The following is an 18,895-nucleotide window of genomic DNA, read 5'->3' on the forward strand; positions in this document are numbered from 1 at the left end:
CCTGACCAACTAATTAACGAAAACACAAAATACTAAGACCAAGGCGTGACATTCACCAAACTTTGGAACACTGCTGGAGCGTTGGAAAGTCCAAACGGCATCACCTGGTACTCAAAATGTCCCATAGGTGTATTGAATCTAGTCAACCACTCGTCCCCCTCTTTGATCCGAACCAGATGATACGCATTGCGTAGATCAAGCTTCGTAAACACAGTAGCACCCTGTAAAGAATCGAAAGCGGAGCTCATCAAGGGCAAAGGGTACTTGTTCTTGACCGTAATATCATTCAACCCCCGATAATCAATACACGGTCGAAGAGAGCCATCCTTCTTACTCACAAAAAAAATTCAGCTCCCAGGGGTGATGACGAGGGACGAATGAGACCTGCAGCAAGAGACTCCTTTATGTAGGTCTCCAGGGCTTCCCGCTCAGGTCGAGAAATACTGTATAACCGTCCCTTGGGAAAGGCAGCTCCAGGGAACAGCTTAATTGTACAATCATAAGGTCGGTGGGGAGGAAGTGACTGAGCCTTCTGCTTACTGAAAACCTCACCCAACTCGTGATATGTTTCAGGAACCAGGGACAAATCAGGAGGAGCAGACTCACTGACCCGACTGGGGACAGCATGAGAACAGGCAGTCCTGAGGCAGTTAGCATGGCACTCAATGCTCCAACTAGTTACCTTACCAGTCACCCAATCGAACGAAGGATTGTGTTCTCTTAGCCAGGGGTATCCAAGAACCAGAGAAACATGGGGGGAAGGCAAAATGAAAAAAGAAATAACCTCTGAATGATTCCCCGACAACAACATCTTAACCGGTTCAGTCCTCATAGTGATCCGTGCCAGACTACTGCCGTTCAGAGTGGTTGCTTCAATGGCTTCCGGTAATTGCTCCTTGGAAAGCCCCAGCTGTTCCACTAAGTCGGCATCAATGAAGCTGTCATCGGCACCTGAATCGATGAAAGCGTTAATCGCTAAACTCTGATTCTTATTTATGAGGGTAGCAGGAAAACGAGGTCTGACAGGGCTCTTGAGAGGTTGAAACTGGCTCGCTAACAAACCTCCCAAACTTAACGAGCCAAGCAGTTTAACGGGCGCTGAGGACAAACGGAGATGTAATGTCCCGAGCTACCACAGTAAAGGCAGCTGTTGGTCTCACGTCTACGTTGGCGCTCGTCCTTAGTTAACCCGTGCCACCCCACTTGCATAGGTTCAGGATCTGGCGGCAGGACTCCTCCACTAATCCCGTGTGAGGGAAAATGATCAACCCGTTCTGGTCCACTTCCTGACCCGAATGGTAACCGAGTCTCAGCTTGATTAGATGGACCCCACTGCTTCTCCCTCCTTCTCTCTCGGACTCTATTATCTACCCGAATAGCTAAGGTGACCAAACTATCTAGGTCACTAGGCTCTGGATAGGAGATCAGCCCGTCCTTGAGTTGCTCCGACAACCCCTGGTAAAAAACCGCTTGTAGTGATTCCTCATTCCAACCACTCTCCACAGCCAATGTCCTGAATTCTATCACAAAGTCTGCCACACTACGAGCTCTTTGGCGAAGAGAGAACAAATGTTTAGCTGCGTCCTTACCTCGGACTGGATGGTCAAAAAGCTTTCTCATCTCTGCCGTGAAACCCTGGTATGACGTCATGCATGTGTCCCGTCATTCCCAAACAGCTGAAGCCCATTCCAGAGCTCTAACACGCAGCAGCTCAATAACAAAAGCTATCCTAGCCTTATCTGTGGCGTAAGAGTTGGGCTGCAGATCAAAAACTAACCCACACTGTAAAAGAAATGAACGGCATCCTCCCAGATCTCCCTCGTACTTCTCCGGTGTCGGAACCTTGGGCGCACGGAAGGAACCCGCTCCCGAATCGGCAGGTGATATGGGTGAAACAGGTGGTGGATGATCCACCGGCAACCTGAGCTGATCCTGGATACTCGTTAATCTATCCGATAAGTTCCGGATTGAACCCGCTATCTCGTGTAGCGCCGTGTTGTGTTGTCCCAACATCTTCTCCTGCTGGGTAATTGTATGGCAAACGGAGTCCAGGTCCGCTGCGTTCATCACTGGCCGGATCGTTCTGTCAGGATTTACTAGAATTGGACCCAGAAGCAGACCAGGACAAGGTGAGTATAAAGATGGTGAGTATTTATTAATCAATGAGAACGTGGAGGTAGATAGTTCCGGGTGGAGGAGCGGGCAGCGGAGGTGGGTTGATGGGAGTGGATAGGCAGATCCAATGGATAACAACACACTGGCGATGAGCAGACAGGGATGGGGTATGGGTTCCGGGTGAATGGCTGTAGACAAAACAAACGGCGGTAAGTTAAAGGCAAGCAAGACGTACAAAACAATAAAACAAAACAAAACAAACTCTATAAACTGGAGGCTGGTTCGTGGGCACAACATACTGTTCATGGCTAACGATCCGGCAGGGAATGGATGTCAGGTCAGAGCTTTTGAAGGGGAGAGGTGATGATCAGGACAGGTGTGCAGATTACTGATGGGATACAGGCGCGGGTGAACATCGATCTCCCAACAAGCTAATTTGCCCGGCAACCAGACAGGGTGGGTTCCAGGACACCGGAAACACACTCCAGGACAGAAACACAGGCAAACACAGACTCGGGAAGCGGGATTCGTGACAAATATTCTGAACAAATACAATGGGTGTAACGGTTCTCGTCTGGTGAAGGAGAAGCGGACCAAAATGCAGCGTGGTATTTTTGAGACATGTTTAATGACGATGAAAAAACACAAACAATACAAAAACAACAAACGGAACGTGAAAACCTACACAGCCTATCTGGTGACAACAAACACAGAGACAGGAACGATCATCCACGAAACACTCAAAGAATATGGCTGCCTAAATATGGTTCCCAATCAGAGACAACTATAATCACCTGCCTCTGATTGAGAACCGCATCAGGCAGCCATAGACTATGCTAGACACCCCCAAGACAAATCACACCACAAAAACCCCATGTCACACCCTGGCCTGACCAAATAAATGCAGACAAACACAATATAATTCGACCAGGGCGTGACAATGGGTTTCTACCTTGGGTTTTAACCAAAATCGATAGGAAGGAAACAGGTCTGCAATTGACCTGTGGTAAGGTGCACTACCATAAATAAACTAGAGCTTAATAAATCCTGGTTTTGCAAGCCAGAAGGTTATTAAGGAGAGATATAGTACGCATTAGAGAATTAGGACGTTTGTTCCGTACAAATAGGATAGCCATTAATTAAAAAAACATACCTAAATAATGTTTGAACCTGAGTAGTCTATCTGTATATGGGAAGTAGTCTGACTATCAAGAAGTAGCAGATAGATATATATAAAACGGGTGAGGATAAATTAGCCTTGGTGAGAAGGCAGGGTAATTCTAGGCGAACAGAATAATTGAACCTGTACAATGCTGAAAGAAATTAATATCTAAAGGAGAGGTTAACTTAGTCTAGAGTAATGAGATTTGAGATATTAACGTTGAAAGTCCCAAGGAGAATATCCTACGGGTGAAATGTAATGTCCGATCAAAAGTCATCTATAGACGTGGTTTACAGGAAGGAAAATACATACTGATTATCTTTAAAGAGACACACACATAGTCAGACAGAAAAGGAACTAAAGTAACTAAGTAATGGTAAATTGCAAATTCGTAGAAATACACGCACATAGAATTTAAAATTAAATATAGAAAGGCATAGATAAGTGATTAAATACCATAGCTACAAGTAACGGTAAGGATTAAGAATGGGTGGAAATTCCTCAAAAGAAATGCCGGAACTAACGGGAGACGAGCGTTATATGGAGCAGAGAGACAAGAGAAACATTGATTTCGGTCTAAGATGGAGAAAGAAATACGATTTTGATGGCCGTGTAAATGTAGAAAAGCTGGAATCACTTATGAAACATATACATAAGGAACATGGAAATAATGTGAAAAAGCAGAATAAACAGGGGTTATACACAGCCGGAGTTTGGCTTTCAGAAGCAAAAAAGAGAGTTGGGGTGCCACCAATGTTAAAGAGGCGCTGCCCTCCGCTCCCGCAGATGAAAAAGTTAACCAATTTGGGTGGAGGTGAGGGTAGCAAACTATATCCTTCTCGATTATACCAAGAATACAGAGGTAATCCAGTCGACAAAATAGTGGTTGTAAGAATACGGCTGCAGGAACTACCTGCGAAATTACCACCCATATATGTGGATCCTGCTGAAGCCGAGGGAGGTATAATAGAGTTAGAAAAGGGAATAAAGTTGAGAAAAGTGGATAAGGTGAGGCAAAAGAAAAATATAAAATGTTTTCATTGTAACGAAATTGAACATTTCACCCGGGAGTGTAACACTCCCTGCAAACGTCATAAACAATGTTGTAATTTAACTGAGGGGAAGATCAGAGGAGACAATCGGGTTAAAAAAAAGAAGGGTCAGATCCAAAGAGAGCGAGATTAAGGAGAATCCTAACTGAAGGAAAACTTTGGGTCGTTAAATTAGGGCTATTTTCTGTTGTCCAGAGGCCGGAGTTACAAATTTAAACGGAGAAAATGGGTCTATTTGCGGAGAATCTCAGTCAGTTCCAGTGTTGGTGGTATAGTGATGAGTGTAGCAGTCTTACAAACAGCAATCCACGGTTCAGTTCCCAGCCGAGGCGGTTAACTAAAATTGATATTAGATTGTAATTAACCTATTTGCATGTTTTGCCGGAAAAATACGGTCGCCAGTGTTTGTCTAAATTAACTGAACGTTTATTATGTGTTTTAGATTGAATTGAATAAAGAAGGCATTAAAATAATGGCGAGACAATTTCGAGGTAATACGCTATTTTGCCCAAAATGATCTGGTGGAATAATGTATTGAGATGGGAGTCGTATTTAAATAAATGTATCATAGAAGAGAAAGTCACCTAAAGTTAAATGTAGGGAATAACGGAGAGATAGGATATAATATATAATATAATTTATAATATAAATAATATATTATATATAATAATATAATAATATATAATATTTATAATATAAATAAAATATAATATAAATTATATAAATTTGCACGCCCAATTTTTCAGTTTTTGATTTGTTAAAAAAGTTTGAAATATCCAATAAATGTCGTTCCACTTCATGATTGTGTCCCACTTGTTGTTGATTCTTCACAAAAAATACAGTTTTATATCTTTATGTTTGAAGCCTGAAATGGGGCAAAAGGTCGTAAAGTTCAAGGGGGCCGAATACTTTCGCAAGGCACTGTACATGTATTACATAAGGATGCAGTAGATGATATAGAGTACAGTATATACGTATACATATGAGATGAATAATGTAGGGTATGTAAACATTATATTAGGTAGCATTGTTTAAAGTGGCTAGTGATATATTTTACATAATTTCCCATCAATTCCCATTAATAAAGTGGCTGGAGTTGAGTCAGTGTGTTGGCAGCAGCCACTCAATGTTAGTGGTTGCTGTTTAACAGTCTGATGGCCTTGAGATAGAAGCTGTTTTTCAGTCTCTCGGTCCCAGCTTTGATGCAACTGTACTGACCCCGCCTTCTGGATGATAGCGGGGTGAACAGGCAGTGGCTCGGGTGGGTGTTGTCCTTGATGATCTTTATGGCCTTCCTGTAACATCGGGTGGTGTAGGTGTCCTGGAGGGCACGTAGTTTGCCCCCGGTGATGCGTTGTGCAGACCTCACTACCCTCTGGAGAGCCTTACGGTTGTGGGAGGAGCAGTTGCCGTACCTGGTGGTGATACAGCCCGCCAGGATGCTCTCGATTGTGCATCTGTAGAAGTTTGTGAGTGCTTTTGGTGACAAGCCGAATTTATTCAGCCTCCTGGGGTTGAAGAGGCACTGCTGCGCCTTCTTCACGATGCTGTCTGTGTGATTGGACCAATTCAGTTTGTCTGTGATGTGTATGCCGAGGAACTTAAAACTTACTACCCTCTCCACTACTGTTCCATCGATGTGGATAGGGGGGGTGTTCCCTCTGCTGTTTCCTGAAGTCCACAATCATCTCCTTAGTTTTGTTGACGTTGAGTGTGAGGTTATTTTCCTGACACCACACACCGAGGGCCCTCACCTTCTCCCTGTAGGCCGTCTCATCGTTGTTGGTAATCAAGCCTACCACTGTTGTGTCGTCCGCAAACTTGATGATTGAGTTGGAGGCGTGCGTTGCCGCGCAGTCGTGGGTGAACAGGGAGTACAGGAGAGGGCTCAAAACGAACCCTTGTGGGGCCCCAGTGTTGAGGATCAGCGGGGTGGAGATGTTGTTGCCTACCCTCACCACCTGGGGGCGGCCCGTCAGGAAGTCCAGTACCCAGTTGCACAGGGCGGGGTCGAGACCCAGGGTCTCAAGCTTGATGACGAGCTTGGAGGGCACTATGTTGTTAAATGCCGAGCTGTAGTCGATGAACAGCATTCTCACATAGGTATTCCTCTTGTCCAGATGGGTTAGGGCAGTGTGCAGTGTGGTTGAGATTGCATCGTCTGTGGACCTATTTGGGCGGTAAGCAAATTGGAGTGGGTCTAGGGTGTCAGGTAGGGTGGAGGTGATATGGTCCTTGACTAGTGTCTCAAAGCACTTCATGATGACGGAAGTGAGTGCTACGGGGCGGTAGTCGTTTAGCTCAGTTACCTTAGCTTTCTTGGGAACAGGAACAATGGTGGCCCTCTTGAAGCATGTGAGAACAGCAGACTGGTATAGGGATTGATTGAATATGTCCGTAAACACACCAGCCAGCTGGTCTGCGCATGCTCTGAGGGCGCGGCTGGGGATGCCGTCTGGGCCTGCAGCCTTGCGAGGGTTAACACGTTTAAATGTTTTACTCACCTCGGCTGCAGTGAAGGAGAGACCGCATGTTTTCGTTGCAGGCCGTGTCAGTGGCACTGTATTGTCCTCAAAGCGGGCAAAAAAGTTATTTAGTCTGCCTGGGAGCAAGACATCCTGGTCCGTGACTGGGCTGGTTTTCTTCTTGTAGTCCGTGATTGACTGTAGACCCTGCCACATACCTCTTGTGTCTGAGCCGTTGAATTGAGATTCTACTTTGTCTCTATACTGACGCTTAGCTTATTTGATAGCCTTGCGGAGGGAATAGCTGCACTGTTTGTATTCGGTCATGTTACCAGTCACCTTGCCCTGATTAAAAGCAGTGGTTTGCGCTTTCAGTTTCACGCAAATGCTGCCATCAATCCACGGTTTCTGGTTAGGGAATATTTTAATCGCTGCCATCAATCTAATGAACTCGCACACCAACTCAGCGTTTTCTGGTTAGGGAATATTCCCATCGTTGCTATGGGAACAGCCACCACTAACACGTTGAGTGGCTGACATTAAACTGAATGAACACACCAACTCACGTAGCCACTTCGTCAATGTTGTTGACACAATACGAAACATGTCCCAGTTCATACATTAAACAGCCACCACTAACATTGAGTGGCTGCTGCCAACACACTGACACTGACTCAACTCCAGCCACTTTATTAATGGGAATTGAATGGGAAATGATGTAAATATATCACTAGCCACTTTAAACAATGCTACCTTATATAATGTTACTTACCCTACATTATTAATCTCATATGCATACGTATATACTGTACTCTATATCATCGACTGCATCCTTATGTAATACATGTATCACTAGCCACTTTAACTATGCCACTTTGGTTACATACTCATCTCATATGTATATACTGTACTCGATACCATCTACTGTATCTTGCCTATGCTGCTCTGTACCATCACTCATTCATATATCCTTATGTACATATTCTTTATCCCCTTACACTGTGTATAAGACAGTAGTTTAGGAATTGTTAGTTAGATTACTTGTTGGTTATTACTGCATTGTCGGAACTAGAAGCACAAGCATTTCGCTACACTCGCATTAACATCTGCTAACCATGTGTATGTGACAAATAAAATTTGATTTGATTTGATTTTTGTAATCGACACAAAATTCGAAAGAATTTCGAAAAACGGTCCAGAAAGCACTTTTTTAGGGGTGTGTGAAGTTTTTTATGAAATTTTGCAATTTTTGACTTTTGACTTCCTATGAAATCATATTCCAAATGGAGAAAACATATGCCTAATGCACAAGTAAAAAATAAATCAAAAATTATGATAATAAAATATGACTAAAGTATGTTGATACAGTTCTTATACGTGTGTAATTGACACAAATTCGAAAGAATTTCGAAAAACGTTCCAGAAAGCACTTTTTTAGGGGTGTGTGAAGTTTTTTATGAAATTTTGCAATTTTTGACTTTTGACTTTTGACTTCCTATGAAATCATATTGCAAATGGACAAAACATGTGCCTTATGTGCAAGTAATTAAAAAAAAAATGAAAATAAAATTGGACAAAAGTATATTCATACAGTTCTTACACATGTGTAATTGACAAAAAAAGCGAAAGAATTTCGAAAAACGGTCCAGAAAGCACTTTTTTAAGGGGTGATAAGTTTTTGACAAAAAATTCATTTTTTCAAAATTTGGCTTTTGGATGTTGACTATATGACTCCATTTCCTATATGAAAAACCACGTTGGAGCGCACACGCCACCTGCTGGATTTTTGAAGTGTTACAACTGGCAATTGCCATATGGCATTTGCAAAACATTTTGCATGAATCAATGCCGATTTGGGTGGTATTGGCCATCGTGTACATGGTTTGTCCTATGCCAATGTTTTCCCATTCATTTTTGTCCATTTCAGGGGGTATTCCCTTACACGTGATGGAAGCAGTCTTGGAGTGTGGAGTCAGCTTGGTCGGACCAGCGTTGGACAGACCTCAGCGTGGAAGCTTCTTGTTTTAGTTTCTGTCTGTAGGCAGGGATCAGCAAAATGGAGTCATGGTCAGCTTTTCCTAAAGGAGGGCGGGGCAGGGCTTTATATGCGTCGCGGAAGTTAGAATAACAATGATCCAAGGTTTTGCCAGCCCTGGTAGCGCAATCGATATGCTGATACAATGTAGGGAGTCTTGTTTTCAGAATAGCCTTGTTAAAATCCCCAGCTACAATGAATGCAGCCTCAGGATGTATGGATTCCAGTTGGCAAAGAGTCAAATAAAGTTTGTTCAGACCCATCGATGTGTCTGCTTGGGGGGAATATATACGGCTGTGATTATAATCGAAGAGAATTCTCTTGGTAGATAATGCGGTCTACATTTGATTGTGAGGAATTCTAAATCAGGTGAACAGAAGGATTTGAGTTCCTGTATGTTTCCATGATCACACCACGTCTCGTTAGCCATAAGGCATAAGCCCCCGCCCCTGTTCTTACCAGAAAGATGTTTGTTTCTGTCGGCGCGATGCGTGGAGAAACCCGCTGGCTGCACTGCCTCCGATAGCGTCTCTCCAGTGAGCCATGTTTCCGTGAAGCAAAGAACGTTACAGTCTCTGATGTCCCTCTGGAATGCTACCCTTGCTCGGATTTCATCAACCTTGTTGTCAAGAGACTGGACATTGGCGAGAAGAATGCTAGGGAGTGGTGCACGATGTGCCCGTCTCCGGAGTCTGACCAGAAGACCGCCTCATTTCCCTCTTTTACGAAGTCGTTTTTTTGGGTCGCCGGCTGGGATCCATTCCATTGTCCTGGTTGAAAGGCAGAACACAGGATCCGCTTCGCGAAAGTCATATTCTTGGTCGTACTGATGGTGAGTTGACGCTGATCTTATATTCAGTAGTTCTTCTCGACTGTATGTAATGAAACCTAAGATGACCTGGGGTACTAATGTAAGAAATAACACGTAAAAAAACAAAAAATTGCATAGTGTCCTAGGAACGCGAAGCGAGGCGGCCATCTCTGTCGGCGCCGGAAGTAGATGGGAGTCGTATTTAAATAAATGTATCATAGAAGAGGAAGTCACCTAAAGTTAAATGTAGGGAATAACGGAGAGATACGATACAATTTCGTGCTATCCGGATGTTATAGCTCTTTATGAATCGACTGACCTCCGATAAATTTAGTACAGAACATGGTACGTCTAAATGTTAGGGTATAGAAAGTTGAGAAGTTTGGTTGGTTTTACTTTGTTGATTAGAATTTAAAGCTGAACTCAATCTGAATAGGGAATATATATTTTACAGAGGCAGGCAGATTTGCGCCGTCGTTTTACGTTGAACAACATCGTTCCTCAAATTTAAACAGAGAAAATAGGTTGTGGCATTTAGAGGGAAAATGGCTGCATTATAGCTTAGAGTTACTTTTCAAAAGTGGCTAAAAGTTCCAAATACATTTTTTTTAAATGAGAAATATCGTAAAGATAGTCTGAAAAGATGCTACAGCTAGCAACGGAATTGCTAGGCATTCAATGGGGCTATATAGTGCAACGCTTTGGACTATAAAATAGGTAAGAATAGTTTAATCGTAAGAAGTTGTGATTGTTTTCCCGAGTATTGATTTTTGGTTAGGTTAACAAGAAGTTAACAAGAAGTTAACATATAACACATAAACACAATCTGTTTTTCATTACGGGGAACCAGTACATGTCTTATATTAAAGGGACAGTGCACGTTTATCACAGTGGTTTGAGTGTATGGCAGTGTATAAAATATTTTGGGATGACAATTTGAAGATAGACTGAATGAGTTACATGAAACACGAGAAATTTAAAACAAATGATGTGAAGGGATTATCATAATTATTAGGTTTCATGTGGTATTAAAAGTTTGGGTTAAGGGGATTTCCCTGTTCCTAGTAACAAGGTATTTTAAAGAGGCACGCTCACATATGGAACTTTATGAGTTTTTATTTTATGAGTTTTAATTACACAAGTGATTTTTTTTATTTTAAGGATAAAGGGTTCTTTAATATGTCTAAGGTGGTATGAAACATGACTATAAAAGGGTGGTATGACCTATTGACCTTATCACGGCTATCTTTTGGGGTCTGATCAGCCCCGGGGGAGAGCCATTTGTATGATGAATTGTGGTCAGTTGGGTTACTAATTTTAAGGTAAATTAATTATAATGGAGTTTTAGTTAGGGGTTTAGAATTATTGTTTAAATCACTGAAGAGAAAGTGTTTCAGGATTCTGTTTTACAATATTAGCTGTGACGTTTTTGAATTGGCTATTATGGATTTGATATTACAACAGAAAATAACTATATTTATCATTGAGAATAAATAGGGGTGATCAATTACTGTAGATAAGGTATTCCACACTATGCAACATATATTAAATTCATGTTATTGTCAGATAGAATACTGAGGACCCCTGAAGGAAAGGGCTTGTAAGTGTAGGAAGGATTTTGATATGGTTAGACATTTACATTACATTTAAGTCATTTGGCAGACGCTCTTATCCAGAGCGACTTACAAATTGGTGAATTCACCTTATGACATCCAGTGGAACAGCCACTTTACAATAGTGCATCTAAATCATTTAAGGGGGGGTGAGAAGGATTACTTTATCCTATCCTAGGTATTCCTTGAAGAGGTGGGGTTTCAGGTGTCTCCAGAAGGTGGTGATTGACTCCGCTGTCCTGGCGTCGTGAGGGAGTTTGTTCCACCATTGGGGGCCAGAGCAGCGAACAGTTTTGACTGGGCTGAGCGGGAACTGTACTTCCTCAGTGGTAGGGAGGCGAGCAGGCCAGAGGTGGATGAACGCAGTGCCCTTGTTTGGGTGTAGGGCCTGATCAGAGCCTGGAGGTACTGCGGTGCCGTTCCCCTCACAGCTCCGTAGGCAAGCACCATGGTCTTGTAGCGGATGCGAGCTTCAACTGGAAGCCAGTGGAGAGAGCGGAGGAGCGGGGTGACGTGAGAGAACTTGGGAAGGTTGAACACCAGACGGGCTGTGGCGTTCTGGATGAGTTGTAGGGGTTTAATGGCACAGGCAGGGAGCCCAGCCAACAGCGAGTTGCAGTAATCCAGACGGGAGATGACAAGTGCCTGGATTAGGACCTGCGCCGCTTCCTGTGTGAGGCAGGGTCGTACTCTGCGGATGTTGTAGAGCATGAACCTACAGGAACGGGCCACCGCCTTGATGTTAGTTGAGAACGACAGGGTGTTGTCCAGGATCACGCCAAGGTTCTTAGCACTCTGGGAGGAGGACACAATGGAGTTGTCAACCGTGATGGCGAGATCATGGAACGGGCAGTCCTTCCCCGGGAGGAAGAGCAGCTCCGTCTTGCCGAGGTTCAGCTTGAGGTGGTGATCCGTCATCCACACTGATATGTCTGCCAGACATGCAGAGATGCGATTCGCCACCTGGTCATCAGAAGGGGAAAGGAGAAGATTAATTGTGTGTCGTCTGCATAGCAATGATAGGAGAGACCATGTGAGGTTATGACAGAGCCAAGTGACTTGGTGTATAGCGAGAATAGGAGAGGGCCTAGAACAGAGCCCTGGGGGACACCAGTGGTGAGAGCGCGTGGCGAGGAGACAGATTCTCGCCACGCCACCTGGTAGGAGCGACCTGTCAGGTAGGACGCAATCCAAGCGTGGGCCGCGCCGGAGATGCCCAACTCGGAGAGGGTGGAGAGGAGGATCTGATGGTTCACAGTATCAAAGGCAGCCGATAGGTCGAGAAGGATGAGAGCAGAGGAGAGAGAGTTAGCTTTAGCAGTGCGGAGCGCCTCCGTGATACAGAGAAGAGCAGTCTCAGTTGAATGACTAGTCTTGAAACCTGACTGATTTGGATCAAGAAGGTCATTCTGAGAGAGATAGCGGGAGAGCTGGCCAAGGACGGCACGTTCAAGAGTTTTGGAGAGAAAAGAAAGAAGGGATACTGGTCTGTAGTTGTTGACATCGGAGGGATCGAGTGTAGGTTTTTTCAGAAGGGGTGCAACTCTCGCTCTCTTGAAGACGGAAGGGACGTAGCCAGCGGTCAGGGATGAGTTGATTAGCGAGGTGAGGTAAGGGAGAAGGTCTCCGGAAATGGTCTGGAGAAGAGAGGAGGGGATAGGGTCAAGCGGGCAGGTTGTTGGGCGGCCGGCCGTCACAAGAAGCGAGATTTCATCTGGAGAGAGAGGGGAGAAAGAGGTCAGAGCACAGGGTAGGGCAGTGTGAGCAGAACCAGCAGTGTCGTTTGACTTAGCAAACGAGGATCGGATGTCGTCGACCTTCTTTTCAAAATGGTTGACGAAGTCATCTGCAGAGAGGGAGGAGGGGGGGAGGGGGAGGAGGATTCAGGAGGGAGGAGAAGGTGGCAAAGAGCTTCCTAGGGTTAGAGGCAGATGCTTGGAATTTAGAGTGGTAGAAAGTGGCTTTAGCAGCAGAGACAGAGGAGGAAAATGTAGAGAGGAGGGAGTGAAAGGATGCCAGGTCCGCAGGGAGGCGAGTTTTCCTCCATTTCCGCTCGGCTGCCCGGAGCCCTGTTAGCATTTGTTTAGGCTCTGTTTAACTATTGGAGGTTTTTTAAATATTATTTAATTTAACAGGAATATAGGACATCTGTGGTGATTTAGGATTATTGTAAGGATTAAGATAGATTGATTAAGGAAATGTAAGGACTTTAGAGATTGCCACATATATACATGTTTTTTCTAAAATCAATGATTTTAGATAGTCAAACAGTGAGACGCTTAGTGGCATTTTGAGAGATAGGAGAGAAAGGAATTACTGTTTAACTTCTTCGATATAGGGGGCGCTCTTTTAATTTTTGGATAAAAAAACGTTCCCGTTTTAAACAAGATATTTTGTCACGAAAAGATGCTCGACTATGCATATAATTGACAGCTTTGGAAAGAAAACCTTCTGACGTTTCTAAAACTGCAAAGATATTGTCTGTGAGTGCCACAGAACTAATGCTACAGGCGAAACCAAGATGAAATTTCATACAGGAAATGCCCCAGATTTTGAATGCGCTGGGTTCCAATGTCTCCTTATATGGCTGTGAATGCGCCAGGAATGAGCCTACACTTTCTGTCGTTTCCCCAAGGTGTCTGCAGCATTTTGACGTATTTGTAGGCATATCATTAGAAGATTGACCATAAGAGACTATATTTACCAGGTGTCCGCTTGGTGTCCTCCGTCGAAATTATTGCGCAATCTCCAGCTGCGTCCACTTTTCCATTTGGTTCAGAAGAGAAAGGCAACTGCCACGAATGATTTATCATCGAATAGATATGTGAAAAACACCTTGAGGATTGATTGTAAACAACGTTTGCCATGTTTCTGTCGATATTATGGAGTTCATTTGGAAAAAAGTTTGGCGTTGTAATGACTGAATTTTCGTTGTTTTTTTTAGCCAAACGTGATGAACAAAACGGAGCGATTTCTCCTACACAAATAATCTTTTTGGAAAAACTGAACATTTGCTATCTAACTGAGAGTCTCCTCATTGAAAAAATCTGAAGTTCTTCAAAGGTAAATGATTTTATTTGAATGCTTTTCTTGTTTTTGTAAAAATGTTGCCTGCTGAATGCTAGGCTTAATGCTATGCTAGCTATCAGTACTCTTAAACAAATGCTTGTGTAGCTATGGTTGAAAAGCATATTTTGAAAATCTGAGATGACAGTGTTGTTAACAAAAGGCTAAGCTTGTGAGCCAATATATTTATTTGATTTTATTTGCGATTTTCATGAATAGTTAACCAAGGACTCCTGGTGACAGCTAGCTGAAAGAGCTACCCGGATTCATATCGCACGGCGGGAGGGTAAGACACAATGACACTGTCGAACAATAAACAGTGTTCGAGAGGAGAACTGGAATTAACACAATTCTGGGGGCCATCTCTTGAATGAAGTAATCCTCCCTGTCCTATCACCCCTGTTTTTGTTCATAGAAGTGAAGGTGTGTCTGGCTCTTGCTGGTGATGTGTTCTCGGGGAGAGGGTGGGGCTTCACATGGAAGCTGTTCATCTGAGTTGTCTTATCGTGGTTGTCATATTCCTGATACAGCACGTCCTACTTGAGTAATAAACAGTGTTCGAGAGGAGAACTGGAATTAACACAATTCTGGGGGCCATCTCTCGAATGAAGTAATCCTCCCTGTCCTATCACCCCTGTTTTTGTTCATAGAAGTGAAGGTGTGTCTGGCTCTTGCTGGTGATGTGTTCTCGGGGAGAGGGTGGGGCTTCACATGGAAGCTGTTCATCTGAGTTGTCTTATCGTGGTTGTCATATTCCTGATACAGCACGTCCTACTTGAGTATGCGGAGAGGGGTAGTTTGACCCATGGTTTAGAAGATGAGGATTTTGTTCCAAAACAAGCATAAGAGATCCCTAGATCTGGGTAGACAGAAAGTTAGAGTAGAGGTTGGGAAGGATCTCTCAATGGGGTTTTATGTAGACCAAATGGGGTCTCTAACTACATGGCAGTCTAGGACTCTGAGCCATTATGGCGTATATCGGTGCAGGTTCCCATATTGATCGCGGACACAGGTCATAGCTCACTTGGAGAGAGGGGGCTATATGAATCCACTCACCCAGTATGGAAGGAGGTGGAGTATAGTGAAGGTGCATAACCCTTTAAACAGAAATGAAGGGGGATCTAGGGTTGTGGTATGATGGATATGACCAGGTTTTGGTCGACACCCTAGTACGGTTCTGGGTAGAGGAGTTTAGGCCAGTATGGTAAAGCTGTTCACAAAAGCAGGAATGCCAGATAATGATAGTTGCATTGACTTGCACGATTTACAGTGACCGGAGGAGATTATTACCGTTTGGCCCGGTACAGTACTCTTGGGAAAAGATGTCTGGGCAAGGTTTTACCGACAGATTGGACAGGATTATGCTTCCTTGTACATTTGGAATGCCTTTCACACTCATTCAACACCGAGACATGAAGTTTAGCCAAATGGGAGAAAAGAGCTACTCCATCTGGGTCTCTTGATGACAAAGTATACATTGATAACATTGGGGTTCCACGGGGGGGGTGCCAGATGAGTTCAAAATCAGATCCTAACAGGATTAGAGTTAAGCATTTCCGGGTGGTCTACTCTCAATAAGAACGTGGACTGGATTAATTATATTTATAATAATCAACAGCGCTTTAACAATTATACCAGAGATGCTATTAAATGTTTTGCAGAACAGACTGAAGCAACCAGCCTGATGGCTTGGCAGAATATAATTGCATTAGATATGTTATTGGTTGAAAAGGGAGAAGTATGCGTGATTATCGGGACCATGTTTGTGCTTACATCCCAAATAACACAGCTCCGGACGAATCAGTGACCGAAGCCTCAGCTGGTTTGACCACCCTGGCTCACGGTTTGGCAGACAACTCTGGGTGGATACTTCTCTGACTAATTGGTTTCATAGTATGTTCGGAAAATGGAAAAAATATTATGATCACTGTATTATGGGCTGCATTCACCTGTGTGACTGTTTTAGTTTTATTGGGCTGTTGTCAAATTCCCTGTGTACGAGGCCTTATTTCCAGGACTCTGGAGAAATCGACGACAATAGATGGTGAGGTACCAGTGGATTCCAGGTTCTGACCCGTGGAGTGCTGAATGTATGTCTACAGAACAAGTGGACGAATCTGGATCCTTCATCTGCGGGGAATTTATGTTTGAGGAGACCATTTTTATGTTTAGGGAGGCTAGGTTGTATCCCGTTTCAATATTAGACTGTTTTTTTATGGAGATTGTAACGAAAATCCTGATAAGAAGAGTTATGATTCTGATGTAGGTCTGAGAAACAGTTATGGCGAATACAAGTATGGGGTTATGTTTAGGTGATGTTTTGATGACAAGAAATATCTCTAATAAAAATAGAAGGCTTTTTAATATAACAATATAACTACATGTGTGATTGGATGTATAATATTTAATCAAAGAGTGGATATGTTAAGGGAATTTTTATCAATGATGACTAATTATGTATACATTTCAATCAGGCCTGACGAATCAGAATACTATAATGTTACTGTATATGTACTAATCAGAATACTATTATGTTAATGTACATGTATGAATTTTCTTTCTTGATCCCAGTACTGAATATAATGTGTGTGAATGTGGTCAAGAGTTAGAACAATGACAGGCTGTTCCTTGGTACAAATGAATCAGACTGGCTAGAATGCTTATCTACACGAGAAAACTTTGACTCGTAAATTATATTAAATTGGTAGGGAGACGGGTGTGGGAAGGCTTGAGATACAGCCTTTGTACTGGAACAGAGATGGCACGGGTTGGGGCTGGAACTAAGGACGTCATTTTCAGTTTATAACCTGTGGCAAAACTGTATAGTATTCAGTACTCTCGAGAATAAACTCTGCTGTTTGATTTTGAGACTGGGCTCTGTCTATTATTATAGAATAAGGTTCTTACAAGTCCTTATGAATGGACATGTAAGACATGAATGGAGTGTTTAATTTTAATTGGATATTAAAACATAGAGTAATTGAATTCCTTTAACAAAAACTGGAAAGTGGTGGGTATATATGTATTCACCACTTTAGCTATGAAGACCCTAAATAAGATCTGGTGCAACCAATTACATTCAGAAGTCACATAATTAGTTAAATAAAGTCCAACTGTGTGCAATCTAAGTGTCAAATGATCTGTCACATGATCACAGTATACAGTGGGGCAAAAAAAATATTTAGTCAGCCACCAATTGTGCAAGTTCTCCCACTTAAAAAGATGGGAGAGGCCTGTAATTTTCATCATAGGTACACTTCAACTATGAAAGACAAGATTTCTGGCTCTCACAGACCTGTAACTTCTTCTTTAACCTCTTGAAACTCCCCATCCCGGATCCGGGATTGTGACTAAGCCTCAGGCTCATTAGCATAACGCAACGTTAACGATTTCCGAAAATCGCAAATAAAATTAAAATAATGCGTTTGCTCTCAAGCTTAGCCTTTTCTTAACAACACTGTCATCTCAGATTTTCAAAATATGCTTTTGAACCATAGAAATTGACTAATTTGTGTAAGAGTATGCTAAGCTAGCATAGCATTTTGTGTAGCATGTAGCACGCAACATTTTCACAAAAGCCAGATAACCAAATAAATAAAATCATTTACCTTTGAAGAGCTTCTGATGTTTTCAATGAGGAGACTCCCAGCCACATACCAGATGCGCAGTGTTTCCTGAAAGCGTCTGTGTGTAGGAGAAATCGTTCCGTTTTCTACATTGCGCCTGGCTACCGAAACGAACCGAAAATGCAGTCACCTACAACGTGAAACTTTTTCCGGATTAACTACATAATATCGACCGAAACATGGCAAACGTTGTTTGGAATCAATCCTCAAGGTGTTTTTTCACATATCTCTTCATTGACATGCAGTTCGTGGAAGCTTGCTTCTCTCTCTGTGCCCCATGGAAAAATACTGGCAGGTGACTTTTGCGCACCAATTTCGGCGCAGGACACCGGGCGGACACGTGGTAAATGTGGTCTCTTATGGTCAATCTTCCAATGATCTGCCTACAAATACGTCACAATGCTGCAGACACCTTGGGGAAACGACAGAAAGGGCAGACTCATTCCTCTTGCGTTCACAGCCATATAAGGAGATCATGAAAGACAGAGCCTCAAAAATCCTTGTCATTTCCTGGATGCCAAGTCATCTTGGTTTTGCCTGAAGCTCACGTTAAAGGGCACGCACAGAGAAGATATTTGTATTTCTGGACACGTCAGAGTGTTTTCTTTCGAACAGTAGCAATTATAAGCATAGTCGAGCATCTTTTTGTGACAAAATATCTTGTTTAAAACGGGAACGTTTTTCTTCCAAAAATGAAATAGCGCCACCATAGGTGTAAGAGGTTAAGAGGCTCCTCTGTCCTCCACTCGTTACCTGTGTTAATGGCACCTGTTTGAAATTGCTATCAGTATAAAAGACACCTGTCCACAACCTCAAACAGTCACACTCCAAACTTCACTATGGCCATATCCAAAGAGCTGTCAAAGGACACCAGAAACTGAAAAAGAAAGAAAGAAATTGTAGACCTGCACCAGGCTGGGAAGACTGAATCTGCAATAGGTAAGCAGCTT

At 43.1% G+C, this 18,895-nt stretch overlaps 1 long non-coding RNA gene across 1 annotated transcript; it reads left to right on the plus strand.

The window, feature by feature from the left end:
* The first annotated feature begins 13,210 nt into the window (after nucleotides 1-13,210).
* Nucleotides 13,211-17,187, plus strand: LOC135523141 (uncharacterized). Its single transcript, XR_010452785.1, has 2 exons — nucleotides 13,211-14,316; nucleotides 14,539-17,187. It is a non-coding gene; the product is annotated as an uncharacterized LOC135523141 (long non-coding RNA).
* Nucleotides 17,188-18,895: the final 1,708 nt, after the last annotated feature.

This window comes from Oncorhynchus masou, chromosome 30, assembly GCF_036934945.1.
Source record: "Oncorhynchus masou masou isolate Uvic2021 chromosome 30, UVic_Omas_1.1, whole genome shotgun sequence".
Classification (NCBI taxonomy): domain Eukaryota; kingdom Metazoa; phylum Chordata; class Actinopteri; order Salmoniformes; family Salmonidae; genus Oncorhynchus; species Oncorhynchus masou.